This window comes from Miscanthus floridulus, chromosome 8, assembly GCF_019320115.1.
Source record: "Miscanthus floridulus cultivar M001 chromosome 8, ASM1932011v1, whole genome shotgun sequence".
In the NCBI taxonomy this organism is placed as follows: Eukaryota; Viridiplantae; Streptophyta; class Magnoliopsida; order Poales; family Poaceae; genus Miscanthus; species Miscanthus floridulus.
The window spans coordinates 172118580-172133464 of record NC_089587.1 but is presented as its reverse complement, the minus strand read 5'-3'; the positions used below and the strand labels follow the sequence as shown (position 1 = coordinate 172133464).

Genomic DNA, 14885 nt, shown 5'->3' with positions numbered 1-14885 from the left:
CCTTCGTCAAGTGCCCAAATAACATCAAAGTAAGTCAATTTGTGTTCACTTTGGAGTTTCTTAGATGTTTTTCATGCGGCTAGGTTTTTGTGGGATGCAGGGTGACCCAACAACATGTGTCATCATAATGTCCGAGGCGCAGTATGATGCATTCTTACGCAACCCAGAGCAGCAGCAGCAGAATCGATCGAAGAAGGTGAGCCATTTGAGTTCAGGAGAAGGTGGACATGGGTCTGTCGACCTCATTTTGGACCTGAAGCTAGAACTCAATGAAATGAAGCAGAAACTTGACACTATTGTGACTGATCTTTCGGTGGTGAAGTCGCAAGTTCAGAAGATCAAGATGGATTATGTTGTTATAGCAGCAGTCTGTGTAGGTGTAGCTATTGGTTGTCTTATGAGCAAACTTTGGAAGTAGTGAATTGTATGCAATGTAGCTTCTGTTGGTCTTAGCTGTTGTAAACTTTTATTATCTGTTGAATGTACCAGTGCCTGAAGTTGATGAATGGAATCTAAAAGTTTTTCAAATAATTTGAAGTGCCCAGCAAAGCATATTGACAACATGAATTCACAGGCATACTGAAAATGGCAACAGCATACTGACAATATTAATGACAGTAGCATTTCATCTTGTTCAAGTACTCAAGCATTCTAGACATTTAGTAATTCGACATCTAGAAAATAGGCCACTAGCAGTGCATCCAGTTCAAAGGCCATGACATGCATCCTATATCTAAACTAAGCATTACAGGCGTCCAGAAATTCATCAATTCAGCTTGTTGTAGTTTCCAAGCGTTACAGGCAACCTGAAATTCACAGGCCATCACAAAAGGCCATCGCAGGCATTACATTACCAGAGACTACAAAATAAGTTCAAAGGCCATCACAATACTGCTTCTTTTTCAGTGGTGTTTTTTTTTCTTCTTAGGGATTTTCTTCTTCTTTGGTGTTTTATTCTTCTTCACCTTCGATGGTCCAGCAGTATCATCTTGTGGTCTCTTCCTGTGTACACACATATTCCAGTTATGTGCCATGATAAATGAAAAGAATACAAATGACAGAAGATCAGTGAAATTAATGTTAACATTTTATTTGTGCTAGTAGTCTCACCATCATCTCCAACCATTTTAAGCTTGTAAGTTTTGGATAAGTGGCCAAAACCTCCACACCTTTTATATCTAACTTTCTTTTTGTTGGCCCTTTTCTCTAGGCACCCTCTTTGCCTCACAACCTTTGGCCGACCTACTGCTCTTCCTAGTAATGGTGGGAAAACCTTGTACCCAAGATCAATTTTTGGCCATTAGGATCTGTCTGGCATTGGTTCTACTCTACCTTCATAGGTAGCTCTGAACTTAGCAATAGAGTAATAATCATGCACAAAGTCAGCTACCTACATACCTCTATTGGACAAGATCCAAGCCAAGGCATGCTTGCATGGCTTGCTAGTTACCTGCCATTCCCTGCATGAACACTTCTGATTCTTAAGACCAGTTGTGTGTCATTTATGGTTATTCCAATCATCTAGCAGTGTTACCTCTGCAAATTCATCATCACTGACTTTAACCTTCACAACTTTTAGATTTTTGCTTATAAGGTTCAAGTCCTTCATGACAACAGGAAGGATTCCATCTCCCCATTTCTGTGCAATCTTCTTCCTTATGTACCTTTTCTCCATTATCACCTCTCTTATCCTATTAACTAACTCATGGATATGCAGTCCTTGATATGAGCATTGAAGCTCTCAGAGACATTATTAATTAAATAATCACATTTACTTTCCTCAGAGAAGCCACATCTGTACCATATCCTAGGATGATGCTCCTGAAGATAGTCAATAGCAGCTGGAGCAAACTCAAAGATTTTCTTCATATGCCACCTAAACATGCCTTCTATGTAGTTCCTTGTAGCAGGATACAGATGGTCGGTGAAAACATCCCCTGAGTAGTGTTTCATGAAGTTATTGTACATGTGCCTTGTGCACTCCTTATTTTCAGCCTATGGGAAAACAGCCCCCACAGCTTTCTCTAACCCTTTACAAGCATCACTACATATTACTAGTCATGGTGGGTCTCCTATGACACTGTGCAAATTCTCTAAGAACCACTTCCAGTTGTCCTCGGTCTCTGAGTGAAACACACCAAATGCAATATGGTACAACCAGTTATGCCCATCAACACCTGTTGTTGAAGGCAACTGTCCAGTATACTTTCCATTTAGAAAAAGATGCATCTACTCCTATAAAAGGGTCTACAACCAGCTAGGAATCCATCAATGCATGGCTTCAAAGCAACAAAAACCCTCTTGAACCTATTCTTCTTACCAATCTTCTCCAACTCTATTTGTACTCTACTTCCAGGTGAACTTATTTCTAGTTGTGCAGCCCAATTGAAAAGAAGTTGAAAGCTTTCCTCATACTTACCATGTATCTGATCCAAGGCTACCTTCAAACCAGACCAAGCTTTTGAGTACTTCAACTTTATTTCAAAGTCACCCTCTAATTTTTTCTTTGCCTCCTTTGCTCCCTTTGTTGGGTTCTTCTTAACCCAATCTCCAATCCTATCTGCACACCATCCCTAACCGGCCATTTTACCTTCTTTTAGCTTGGTGGTAGGACAATTGTGATCAGCAGGAAGCTTTTTGATCTACAATTGCATAGGGTAAAAGAAAATGTTAACAGAAAATAATACATCAAAAATCAAAAAATAAATGTTAACAGAGATAATGATACATCACAAATATGAAAGAAATGTACTTGTATAGTTTTCTTATAAAAAATGGTGGAAGCATGTATGGCCAAGGGCATCCCTCAGCAGCGCACTTTGCTATGAACCTTTGCTTGTCAGTTTTGTAACCAGGAGCAAGTTTAAACCTAGTCTTCACAGCATAATGTCTTAATGCTTTCCTGAATGCAATGATACCAGGAAACAGCTCCCCCTTCACAATCTTTGAGTTCTCAGGGTCATGCAATACATTTATCTCCAGAGGATTAGCATCATCCACCTCTGCCTCAACATGGACAAAGTCGTCAGATGGATCAGCAGTAGCATGAGTGTTAGCATTGTCAAATGGTTGTGGTTGCGCAAACTCAGTAAGTGGAGCTTCATCATACATGGCCTCATCATCAAGTCCCACGTATTCTTCATCGTTATCAAAGATATCTGGCTCTCTATCTGCCTCTCTATCTGGCTCTAACTCATCAGCCACCTCTGGATTCTCAGGAGCAACACATGGCAAGGTTGTTGGCTCAGTACCACCACTACTGGATTGTTTAGGCATGTTAGCATCATGAGTGCCTAATTCTGCTGCATCATCAGGAGGAACCACACAGAGAGGCTCTAGTGCATCAAATTCATGGTCCACACAAATTGAACTATCAAATACACCTACTATAACCTGGCAGGTCATCTCCTCCTTATGCATTTCAAACAAATCAACCATCTGTATCTCATCAACTAGTCTGACATCCTCATTCAATCTTTTGTCAAAGAACCAAACAGTGGGTGTTTGGTTAGTGTACAGATTCATTTCAGTTGCCAGATGTTTCAACAAGAAGTCTAGTGTCAGTGACCCATACCCCACATCCTACTTAAACACTCGGCCTTTTGTGTATGATTTCCTATCAGTTGAGTCTTTGGAAGCAAAAGCTTTGACTTTAACCTCTAGCGCAAACATCACAGCCCTAAGAAGTAGTAAATTCATCCCCAAATCAAAGTGTATACATGCACAAATCATCAGAATAGCAACTAATCGTCAACTGTGTTGACCACATGGAGACGAAGGATGCAGAAAGGGTACCTGCTACCATTGTCCTCCATCGTCGCCGGAGTAGTGGACGCGCACGGAGGCGCTAAGCCTGAGCTCCCCGCCATCAGGGTGCCTCCATCGCCTCCAGTGGACGCGAGGTTAGGGTTTGTCTTCGTCGCCACCACCTCCAATCGCCGCCGCCAACCACGCCTCGATTCGCCGCCACCGCTCACGCATGGTTCGCCGTGGAAAGAGCTAGGGTTAGGGTTTGGTCGGAGGGATGAAGGGAGAAGAATGGACGGTGGCGCGGGCGTGCGGAAGAGAAGCGGGAAGAATGAGGAAGAGTGCGAGAGAAGAATGGGGGCGGCAGAGAAGAACGGGGGCATGCTGCTCAGCCTTATCCTCTCATACAGGGGCAATACGGGCCTATACGGAAATACGGCACCTGCAGGTGGGCTTAGCTACGCTCCAGACGTAGAAAAGGGCAAGGGTGAGGGGGAAGCATAATAGTAATGGCAAGTTTCCAATAAGAAGAATAGTAACGACGTTCTTCAAAACTTGAGAAATTGTAATGGCAAGAATCTAAATAACCCTTACCAGGAGATTTACCCATACCCGATTTGGGGAATGGATTCGAATATCCAACGACAGGTTTACCTCACATGCAGGTGAAGGAAGGTTTCAAGTTCGTGCTGCCCAAAAAGAACTGAAATTTGGTCTGCGTCTCTTCCAGTTCCTATCGTCGTCGTCAGCGGCGGATCCAGGAAATATTTTAGGGGGGACTGAACAACACTGCTGCTCGATCTTAAGTCTCAGCCCCCCTACACTATAGAACTTTGCCTAAAAATTCATAGGGGCTCTACAGTAATTTGCACTGCTTCGGTTTGGGTAGGGGGGGCTTGAGCCCCCCCCCCCCACCCCACTGCTGGATCCGCCCCTGGTCGTCGTCATTGCAGTAACTTTTCCGGTTTGACCTTATGGTCAATAGGCAAAAGCACTTGTATGCATAATTATATATAAGTGGTGTAAGAGATCTCGCGAGCTTCAGCTTTGACCACCAATCGATCTCGAGCTGACTGCCTGACTATATAACATAACAAAAAGGCATCGTGGCTCCTCCCTTCTATGAAGACCGTCCTACATCGCCCCCTCACCTCATTTTCATTAAGCTTGAGGGTGACCTCAATTTGGAATTTGAGTGGTTGTAGTGGTGTCCATACACGGATCGGCATTAAGGATGGCAACGGATCGGGTTTGGGGCGGATATCCGTGGGTTTCGGGTTCTGTAGGTTTGGGTTTGGGGATGGTTTTTCACTCACGGTTTTCGGGTTCGGGGCCCCGAAACCAATCGGGTTCGGTTTCGGGTTTGGTTTTCCACCCGTGGATATCCAATGGATATCTGAAATAAATCATTTGGAATTAAAACTCATGTTTTATAATATACTAATAATAATTTGTTTACTTAGATTATTAAATTTATTTAAAGTTGACTCATGAAAATATTTATTATTTGTTGCCTCTTGTTTATACATGTGAATATGTGTATATATATCTACGGGTTTCGGGTATCCATTCGGGTTTCGGGTATCCGTTCGGGTTTCGGGTATCCGCGGATTTGGTTTTGGTGATGGATTTCCATCCGAATCGGTTTTCGGGGCGGATTCGGGTTTTGATTTCGGGTTTCGATTTTGGGTGCACGGAGACTCCACCCGATCCGAACCCGACCCGTTGCCATCCTTAATCGGCATGGGTTCCAGAGGGGCCTCTTCAACTGTTCTCATGGTCATCGTGGCCATCTTCTTGCTCGCACTTGACCATTCCGTTGCTCATGCTCGCCAGGGTAAGTTATATCATCTTTGCATTTGTAAGCGGGCTCCTTGCTCGATTCCTTGCAAATTGCTCGGATCCCCTGTTGTGCCCTCTATCATTCGATTATCAACGGATCTTGGCGATTCTCTTGTCGGTCCTCAATTGGGAAGATCGGATTCGTTTTCCCAACCTTTGGTTGTGCTTGGGATGTAGAGAAGAGAGAAACCCGCATTCCCAAATCTTGGCTACGCCTGTCCTTGAACTGATTGGACAGTGTCCATGGAGTCATTCTCCATGTATTTTGCTCTTGTTACTTGTTTGTTGCAGACTTGTAATGTAATGCTGTTCGTCGACAGGCTAGGCAGGCGTTTCTCGAGCAGGACAATGAGTTGGCTGAAATGAGGCAGAGACTGCAAGAGCAGACTGAAGATGCGCACGAAGAAATTGTGTTTCATTTTTTTTTTCATTTTGTCTACTTTAGTCTTTAGGAACTAAAATTGTCAATTTCAGTTCAATTTTCTGGTTGTCAATTTCAGTTGTAGTCTTATGTTTTATTTTTTGTTTTTCATGATAATTTGCTACATATAAATTTCATTTAAATTTTCTAGCTGTCAATTTTCAGTTTCATTTTTTTGGCTATATTGTCATTTTCAGTTTTAATTTTTGTTTGTTATTTAATAATTTACCCTTTTGACAGCTTATGCAATACTTGCCTCCTAGGTTGCAGGTTATACGGTTATCTTTCTATCATCAGTTCAGTTTCAGTATAAGTTAAGTTCCTGCTTTTAGTACATGCTCTTGTTGCTTTTTTGGATAGAAGTTCAGTTTTACATTTTAGTTTTCAGTCTCCGTCAGGTTCAGTACTATTTAGTTGCAGCAATTAGGTTCTGGTTCAGGTTTAGTTCAGTTTATTAGTCTTACTCCTGTCTACTGAGTAAAGGTTCAGGTTTAGGTTCAGTTTTGATTTTCATGATAAGTTGCTGCATATAAATTTCATTTAAATTTTCTAGTTGTCAATTTTCAGTTTCATTTTTTTGGTAGCTATGTTGTCATTTCGGTTTTAGTTTTTGTTTCCTATTTAATAATTTACCCTTTTGGCAGCTTATGCGATGCTTGCCTCCTAGGTTGCAGATTATACGGTTATTTTCTAAGTGGTTTAGTTTATACTTAGTTCTTTTGATGTAACATGACAGAAAGTTGAAGCCGCTGGAATTCCCCACTTCTGAATTTTTCACCCACCTGCTTATTATCAAAATGGAGGCTACTGCACCTGGACGGTTTGTGCTAGTGCTCGCGGTTTGCAGCGTCCATATTGTCACCTGCAACACCACTCCTAGGAACCAAACAGATAGACTGTCGCTGCTTGAATTCAAGAAGCCGATCAGTTTGGATCCACAACAAGCATTGGTTTCTTGGAATGACAGCACTCATTTCTGCAATTGGGAAGGTGTCATGTGCACGACGAGGAGTTCGTCATGTCACTAATCTTGACCTTGCAAATCCGAGGTTTTTAGTCGGGCAAATATCTGCTTCACTTGGAAACTTGACATTTCAGTTTGTTCCTTCTAGTTTCAGTGCTATGAGTTTTGAGATGCAGTTATTCAATCCTTTTAGTCTCATTTAATTTTTTTATTTCATTAATTCTTTTAATTTCCATGTAAATTTTCATATGTTTGGAACTCATAATTCTCAGAATTTGTCATTTCACGATATTTTGACACTTGCTCAAAATATAACTTGCTACATACTTTAAAATTAAACTTGCCACACACAAGATCATGCATCTTATAGTGTTCTTTTAGTTACATTTTATTGAGTTATGAGTTTTTTTTCAGTTTCCCTTTTAGTTCAATGATATTTCCATTATTTTGTTTAGAGATGTTTCCGTTAGATTTTAGTTCTTTTGTCCTTTTTCTCTGCTGATTTTTTTTTTTGTTTTCTTCATTTTATTTTTTATTTCCTTTAATTCCTCCATCTATACTTGTAAAGCACTTTCACTTGGTCATCGTCAGGCACTTGGCTCTTGGTCAATGTTCATAAGTAGTGTTGCTCCTCTTACTTGGCCAGGCATGTGGCACATTGTTAGCCACTTGGCTCCTCATCTTACTTGTAATGCTTTTGTACATGTCTCTACCTATAGAACCCTTTGTTATGAACTTCGATCAATATCATTTATCGCATCATGTTTTTTTATTTTTTATTTTAAATTTTGTTTGACGGCATGAGGAAGTCATCTCGTAATTATCAGAATTTGACATTCGAGTTGCCATACATTTTTACGATAACTAGCCGCTTGTTCAAAATGTTGATGCTAGCATCATGCTTTGTGGCAAGTTATTTAAAAATGTAATTTAATTCAGTTTTCTTGTTGTGGCAAACTACTCAAATGCTTTTGACATTACCTTCCACTAAGTTTTCATTATTGATGCTAGCATCACGTAAGAAGAGACAGTGATAGACAGACTGACTAATTGACTGAGTGGCGAGCTGCAGAAGAGAAACAGACGGACGGAGAACAAATTACAAATTAGGCGTCGTATCGTATCGGTGGTCAGACTTGGCAATGTGTAGTTGCAGGCCAATCCCGGGTTGGTTGTGCTTGCTTCTATTTTTGCTGTTGACCGAGCCGACGTGGATTTTATTCATGGGGATTAGTTTACAGTGAATTTTACTACGAAGTACATTACTCTTGCTGGATTGGTGTGCTCCTACTGCTCCATTGAAGTGGGTGATGTGCACACGTAGCTGCCTGCCGACTTGGATTGATAGGGTGGGTGACCTTCACTTGGATCGATGGTGATGGATCATCTCAGACGTCAGTCTCTTTCGCAAGAGCAGCAGGCGGCCGATGACGAACAATTCTCTAACTCCTTCCTGCTTCCAGCCTTCCCTACTTCCTCCACCATAATAGTTCGTAGATACCAATACCATCTATACGTCCCACTTATAAAGGGTTCTTTATAGGCGAATTTTGTTATGGGATATCGAAGAAACGTGTAATTGACCAATTTAGTTGTAATTTTAGTTTTGCAATTTCAGAATGTAATTTCAGTTTATAATTTCAGTTTTCAATTTCATTTTGTAATTTCACAATCTAGTTTTAGTTTTCAATTTCATTCTGTAATTTCAATTTTGCCATTTTAGTTTGTAATTTTATTTTTTAATTTTAGTTTTCAATTTCATTTTGTTTTTTAGTTTTAATTTCAGTTCTGTAATTTCAGTTAGTAATTTCATTTTTAATTTCTAATTTCAATTTGTAAAACAAGTCAATTAGCTATGTTGTCATTTTTAATAATTACCCAGTTGTCATCTTATGCAATGCTTATTTTATTAATTTGCCTCTTAGGTTGCAGATTATCTTATTTTATATTTTCTTTTAATTCCAGTTTAAACTTTCATGTGTTTGGAAGTCATAAATCTCAGAATTTGTCATTTCACGACATCTCGCCACTTGCTCCAAATATAATTTGCTACATTCCTCGTAATTAAACTTGCCACATACAAGGTCATGCAGCTTGTAGTGTCTACTTTAGTTTTCAAGAACTAAAATTGTCATTTTCTGGTTGTCAATTTTAGTTTTAGTTTTATGTTATGGTTTTTATTTTCATTTTCTAATTTCAGTTATCAATTTAATTTTGTAATTTTAGTTTTTTCAATTTCAGTTAGTACTTTCAGTTTTTTTTAGTTTCATTTTCCAGTCTTTTTTTGAACTTTTTTAGTTTCACAGTCACTCTTTAAGGTTCAAATGTCTTTTCTAAAACCTGTATATTAGTTGCCTCACCTATAATATATAAATTGCTATAAAAGAATAGTATTGCACACATAAGTTGACACAGAAGAATTTGTCCTCAGTTTTGGTTTTCAGTCTTGTTTTTTTTTTCAGTTTTGGTTTCAGTATTCAGACATGTTTTTTTAATGTTTTTTAGTTTTAGTTTTAGTTTTCAGACTTTTTTATTCAGTTTTTTAGTTTCATTTTTCAGTCTTGTTTTTTTATTTCAGATTTCAGATTTTTCAGTCTTTCTTTAAAAAAAAAATAGTTTCAAATTTTAGTCACACTTTTAGGTTTTAATGTCTTCATAAATCCTGCATATTATTTGCCTCGCCTACAATATACAAGTTGTTACAAAAAGAGTAGCCATTGCATACATATGTTGCCATAAAAGAATTTGCCATACAGTTTCAGTTTTCAGTAGAGCTTTTTTTTTTCAATTTTTTTAGTTTCAGTTGTCATTCATGTTTTTTTAGTTTCAGTTCTCGATCACCCTTTTAGGTTCGAATGCATTTCTAAATCCTATATATTAGTCGTATAATAACTTACCCTCTAAGTTGACACCTTATGCAATGCTTCTTCTAATAATTAGCACCTCAAGGTGCAACTTATCTTATTTTGAGGTTGTTACTCTTGTCTTTTTAATAAATGTCCCTCTAATTTTTAGCTAGTCATGTTTTCCGGCTTATATAGTGTGTTTTATAATAACTCGCTCCTCTAGTTGATAGCTTATGCAATGCTTGTTCTAACAATTTGCCTCTAGATTATAGATTGTCTTGTTTTGTATCGCTACCCTCATTTTTTAATAAATGCCCATAGTTGGCAGCAAGTCATGTTTTCTGGCTTTTTAAACGTGTTTTATAATAACTTGCCCCCTAATTGATAGCTTATGCAATGTTTATTTTAATAATTTACCCCTCAAAGTTGCAACTTATCTTCTTTTGGTCCGTTAGTCTCTTAAGGGGTTAGTACCTCTATTTAAATACTTGTCGGGTATCGATATTAGGGATACCCAAAGCAAGGAAGTTAGTGTCCATGCTGACTGCCCCGGATGGAGCAAGACGTATTAAAAGGTCTCGCCTGACCCCAAGGCCGCGAGCTCCGTCTCGCTCAACCTCGAGGCCGTGGGCTCCGTCTTGCCCAACCCCATGGGTGCGGGCTCCATCTCATCTGACCCCAAGACCGCGGGCTCCGTCTCGCCCGACCTCGAGGCCACGGGCTCCGTCTCGCTCGACCCTTTGGGTGCGGGCTCCATCTCGTCCGACCCCAAGGCCGCGGGCTCCATCTCGCCCGACCCTAAGGCCGTAGGTTCTATCTCGCCCGACCCCAAGGACGCGGTTTCCGTCTCACCCAAAGTCACGGGCTCCGTCTCACCGACCCCAAGGACGCGGTTTCCGTCTTGTTTGACTAGGACCCATACCGCCACCAACCACTCCAGGTCCAAGCGTATGGCCCTGGGTCAAAACTCTAACATTAGGGAAGAGACTGGCATGCCTCGATGTAATCAGTGGCCATGACGGGCCATACATGAGGATTCACATTGAGAATAGTGTCGGGTGTGCCAGTGCTGTTCTATCTAACCCTCGTACGGACACTGACAGACGCGTCACTTCACCACGACATCCGTCGAGATGGAATGGAACACCATGACCGGCAAATGACGCCTGTGCACGGCGCTAGTGACGAACATAGCCACGATGTGGAGCCGTCCCTGTTGACATCTATAGGATCGGCGGGACTCGCATGAAAGAGAAGGACCCGACAATCCTGGAAGCCTTCTTCTCTCTCGTTCTTCTTCTTTTCCTCTACTGTAACCTACGCTTTTCCTTCGCCTATAAAAGGGAAAGCAGGGCGCCCCACGATGAAGACCCGGACAAAATCAGAACACAAGCGCATGACACGAGCACACGGCTGAGCAGCAAGCAAGCTCTCAGTATCTGTTCACTCCTTCCACCAGAGACTTAGGATCCTCTCCCTCTCTCACATGTTTCATAGCCCCTACTGCAAACCAAGTGCCGGTAACATGAGCAGCAGTGAACTAGACGTAGGGACGTTTCACCCGAACCAGTATAAATCCTTATGTCTTCCGAGCACACCATCCGAGCAAGACGCGCAAATACAAATTTACTCATCGGTGGTGCGAAAACACCGACAATACTATATAACAATTTTATTTTATTCCCATGATAACACCGATGTGGCAAAAACTTTAGTATATTTTTGAAGTAACAACTTTAGTATTACACAATAGCAACTCCTTTGATAAATCTCTTAGCATATACTCCCTCCATACCTACAAAGGAAGTCGTCCTGGCTCACACCACCGATTTCGCAAAGTTTGTCGTCTTGGCCGCGCGGTCGTGGTTATGGACGCGTTTGCCCCTACATTAATCACGGAGTCCGTCGTTCCACGCATGTTTATCGTTCCATGAGTGTGCACAGCGGCAGTAATCATGGCCGCTTTGTTTCACTCGACGCCTGTTCGCACGCCTCCCTTAAACGCCACGCCCCTTCATCTACCGTAGCCTCGCCGCGCGCCTTCATCTACAGCATCGTCTCGCTGCTCTCCGTCGAGGACTCCGTCGAGCCATGGACGACGTCGAGGCGCTGCTCTCCGTCAAGGACTCTGTCGATTCAGTGCTCTCCGTCGAGGACTCTATCGAGGCGCTACCGGCTTCCGTCTACGTGCCAGACTCCATCGTGGAGGTGCAGCCTGCCATCGAGGACTCCATCTACGTAGAGGTGTCGGCTTCCAGCAAGGCGCCGCAGGAGGCGCCGGTCTCCGTCGTCGAGGTGTCGGACTCCGTCGAGGGCAGGCAGTGTGCTCGCTGCGGCACATTGCACGTCGGCGGCGTCTTCTCAGAAGCTTGCTTCCATGCACGACGCAATGCTCGCAGGTGTGCACGTTGTGGACTCATGCACGAAGACTATGACCTATCAGCATAGATGTTGTATGACTAGGTGAAGTTTGAGTGTGAGATCTACATTCCTAACGTGCACAAACTTCAAATGGATGGTGAGACCATTATTTTGCCCGAGGAAGTTATCAAGAAGTTGGACGAGCACATTCACTCAGTGGCAAACAAAGATCATTAAGGTACAATGATTTAACCTAAGATACATGCATCTCCGTACTTGAATGTTCTAATCTGCATAAACTAACTTGATCATTCTAAGTTTCAGGGATAGTAGCAATGGCTTCAGCAAGCAATGAAAGTTCACATCCAATTTGTAGTGGCAACCTATCTTCCCTCTCTAGTTTGTCCTTGTGCACGTGAGGTATCTTGAATTTATTGCACCCTTTAACCTTCATGGCTTCCTTCAAAACACTTTGAAGTGTTACAAATATCCTGTTTGCTTTCCATGGGGAGTACTCCATGAATGCCTATGTAACATGTGTTGAAGAAAATCAATGAATGAGTACATTTTCATGTTAAATAAACATTGCAACATGTGAACAATTGATCTTTTTACCTGTTGGACGGATGGAACTAGATTTTCTATTGTTTTTGCATCTTTCTTGTATTGAATTGCTTGAATAGCCCAAAAAAAACCCAAGTCCAAAATGTTAAAATCTAGAGAATTGGGTGGTTGACAAATGAGTCTTATGTCGTAGCCTTCTTGCTTAGCAGCCTCACAAAACTCAGGATCATCCAATTTTAAATGTGAAAGGGCATTATCTTGTTGAATGAATATTGGCTTGCTCACATCTTCTCTAGGCCATTTGGCTCTAATGGCGGGCAGCACTTTGTTTAACATGAAATCCCTAATCACATCTCTTGTGATTGAAGTAATTGGCTTGATCACTAGTTCTCCACGAAGACGGTTTTGACTTCTTCTAACAGCCGGTTCATAAGTTACCAAGGGAAAACAACCTATTTTGCCATCAAAAACACACTCTCCATCCTAAACCTTGGCCGAGCACAAACACACAAGAACATGAGCCTAGGGATGTAGTTCTTGTTCTTACAAGTGCGATGAGGGTCATCTTCCTCGGGTAGCAAATAATATTTCTCGGATTTTTGAGATAAGTAGAACCATTTTTCATCAATGAACACATAGTCAAAAAAATCCTTAAACCTTGGATCACCAACCAAACCTTGCTCAACCATATCAACACACCACTTCAACCTAGTCATCTTGTTTGTATCAGTGAGGTACGGTTTGATGCTACTAGAGTGGCGCCTAAGCAACCCTTTTTTTAAATACCTTTGAATCCTAGACTTGCTTATACCAAGTTTGCTAGACACATCTTCTACGGTCATTCTTTGTTTGAGTGGAATGCTACGCAATTGTTCCAAGTCTAGAGGGATTGCCTTGCGACCACATCTACCCCTCTTTTGACTAGCAACCACAACCGGAATGTCATTGGCAAGTTGGTCTTTACCTCGCTTCCATAAGCGCTGTACAGTTTGAATGTGGAGTCCAAAACGATCAGCAACAATGCTTGTATCTTTCTTGCCAAGTTTCCCATTTTTACTCCTAGCTAACAATGCTTGGTACACTTGTTTTGTTTGTTGTTCAGCCATGTCCTTCCTTCGGCCATGTCCTTCAATCGGTACCTCAACAACATGTTCTAGTAAAACAAAAAAAAAATGAATAACATTCATCTACTTAGCCGAGAGCATAACGAAAGGAAAAACAACCCGAGAGCATTACCAGCAACGTTTGCAACGTAACCTAAGTCAACAACGCCAAATTCATCCAATGGAAGGTTCAAATCAAATCCTAAAGATAAGAAAACAACAAAATGAGAAATTTGCATGCTACGAACATCATAAAAGGAAAATCCAAATTGAGTAACAATAGGCACAATACCAGCATTGCCGTCACCTTCTTCTATGCGGACGTTGAGATCAAAGGCAACATTCCTTGGATCAACCATTTCATTTGATAGATGAAAACAGAAGCTAAGAAGAACACCGGACAGTGGTAACGTGAAGCTAAGAAGGAAAGCAACGTTTCTTGCCTTTAAATAGATGGCGCAAACAGGCAGTCCAAACGTTTCGCAGCGATGAAACCGGGTCGTCGTGCGCGCCAGCAAAAAAAAAAGCGCGCCACGCGAACGTTTCACAGCGAGGAACAAAATTTTGGAAACGAACTGCGCGCGCTTCAAAAATTTTTGGCAACGAACGCATGCAGCGCGCCATGCAGCAGCAGCACTCCACAGCGAGCGGCGCGCGAGCCAACAGTACCATGCAAAAAAGATTCGGCAGCAGCAGCCACAGGCAAAAAAGTTCGAGTCCGCGGGGTTTCAAACACAGCACCACCGGACTCGGGACTAGCTGAGCTAGCCAATAAAACTCAGGAACTTTCTTCTATGGAATGTAGCCACAGGCGTATTTATTAGGGACAAATAGGGAAAACTCTAACATAACTCTACCCTAATTAATCACTCCTTGGTAAACACAATCATATCCTAAACGACTTTATTTGTAGGTATGGAGGGAGTATTACACATAAATTACTACTAAAATAAAATTTTTCGAAACATATATAAGTGGGATCTAGTTTTATTCGTCTCGTCACGTAGAACATATCGGTGCAGATGAAATTAAAAATG

The 14885-nt window shown here is 41.5% G+C and overlaps 1 long non-coding RNA gene and 2 pseudogenes across 1 annotated transcript; 1 reads left to right on the top strand and 2 right to left on the bottom strand.

The window, feature by feature from the left end:
* Window positions 1-1300: 1300 nt before the first annotated feature.
* On the bottom strand, window positions 1301-2585 carry LOC136475348 (protein FAR1-RELATED SEQUENCE 6-like; annotated as a pseudogene).
* A 2899-nt stretch (window positions 2586-5484) lies between these two features.
* On the top strand, window positions 5485-6153 carry LOC136474014 (uncharacterized). The gene is made up of 2 exons (XR_010762827.1): window positions 5485-5584; window positions 5910-6153. It is a non-coding gene; the product is annotated as an uncharacterized lncRNA (long non-coding RNA).
* A 6341-nt stretch (window positions 6154-12494) lies between these two features.
* Window positions 12495-14207, bottom strand: LOC136470185 (uncharacterized; annotated as a pseudogene).
* Window positions 14208-14885: the final 678 nt, after the last annotated feature.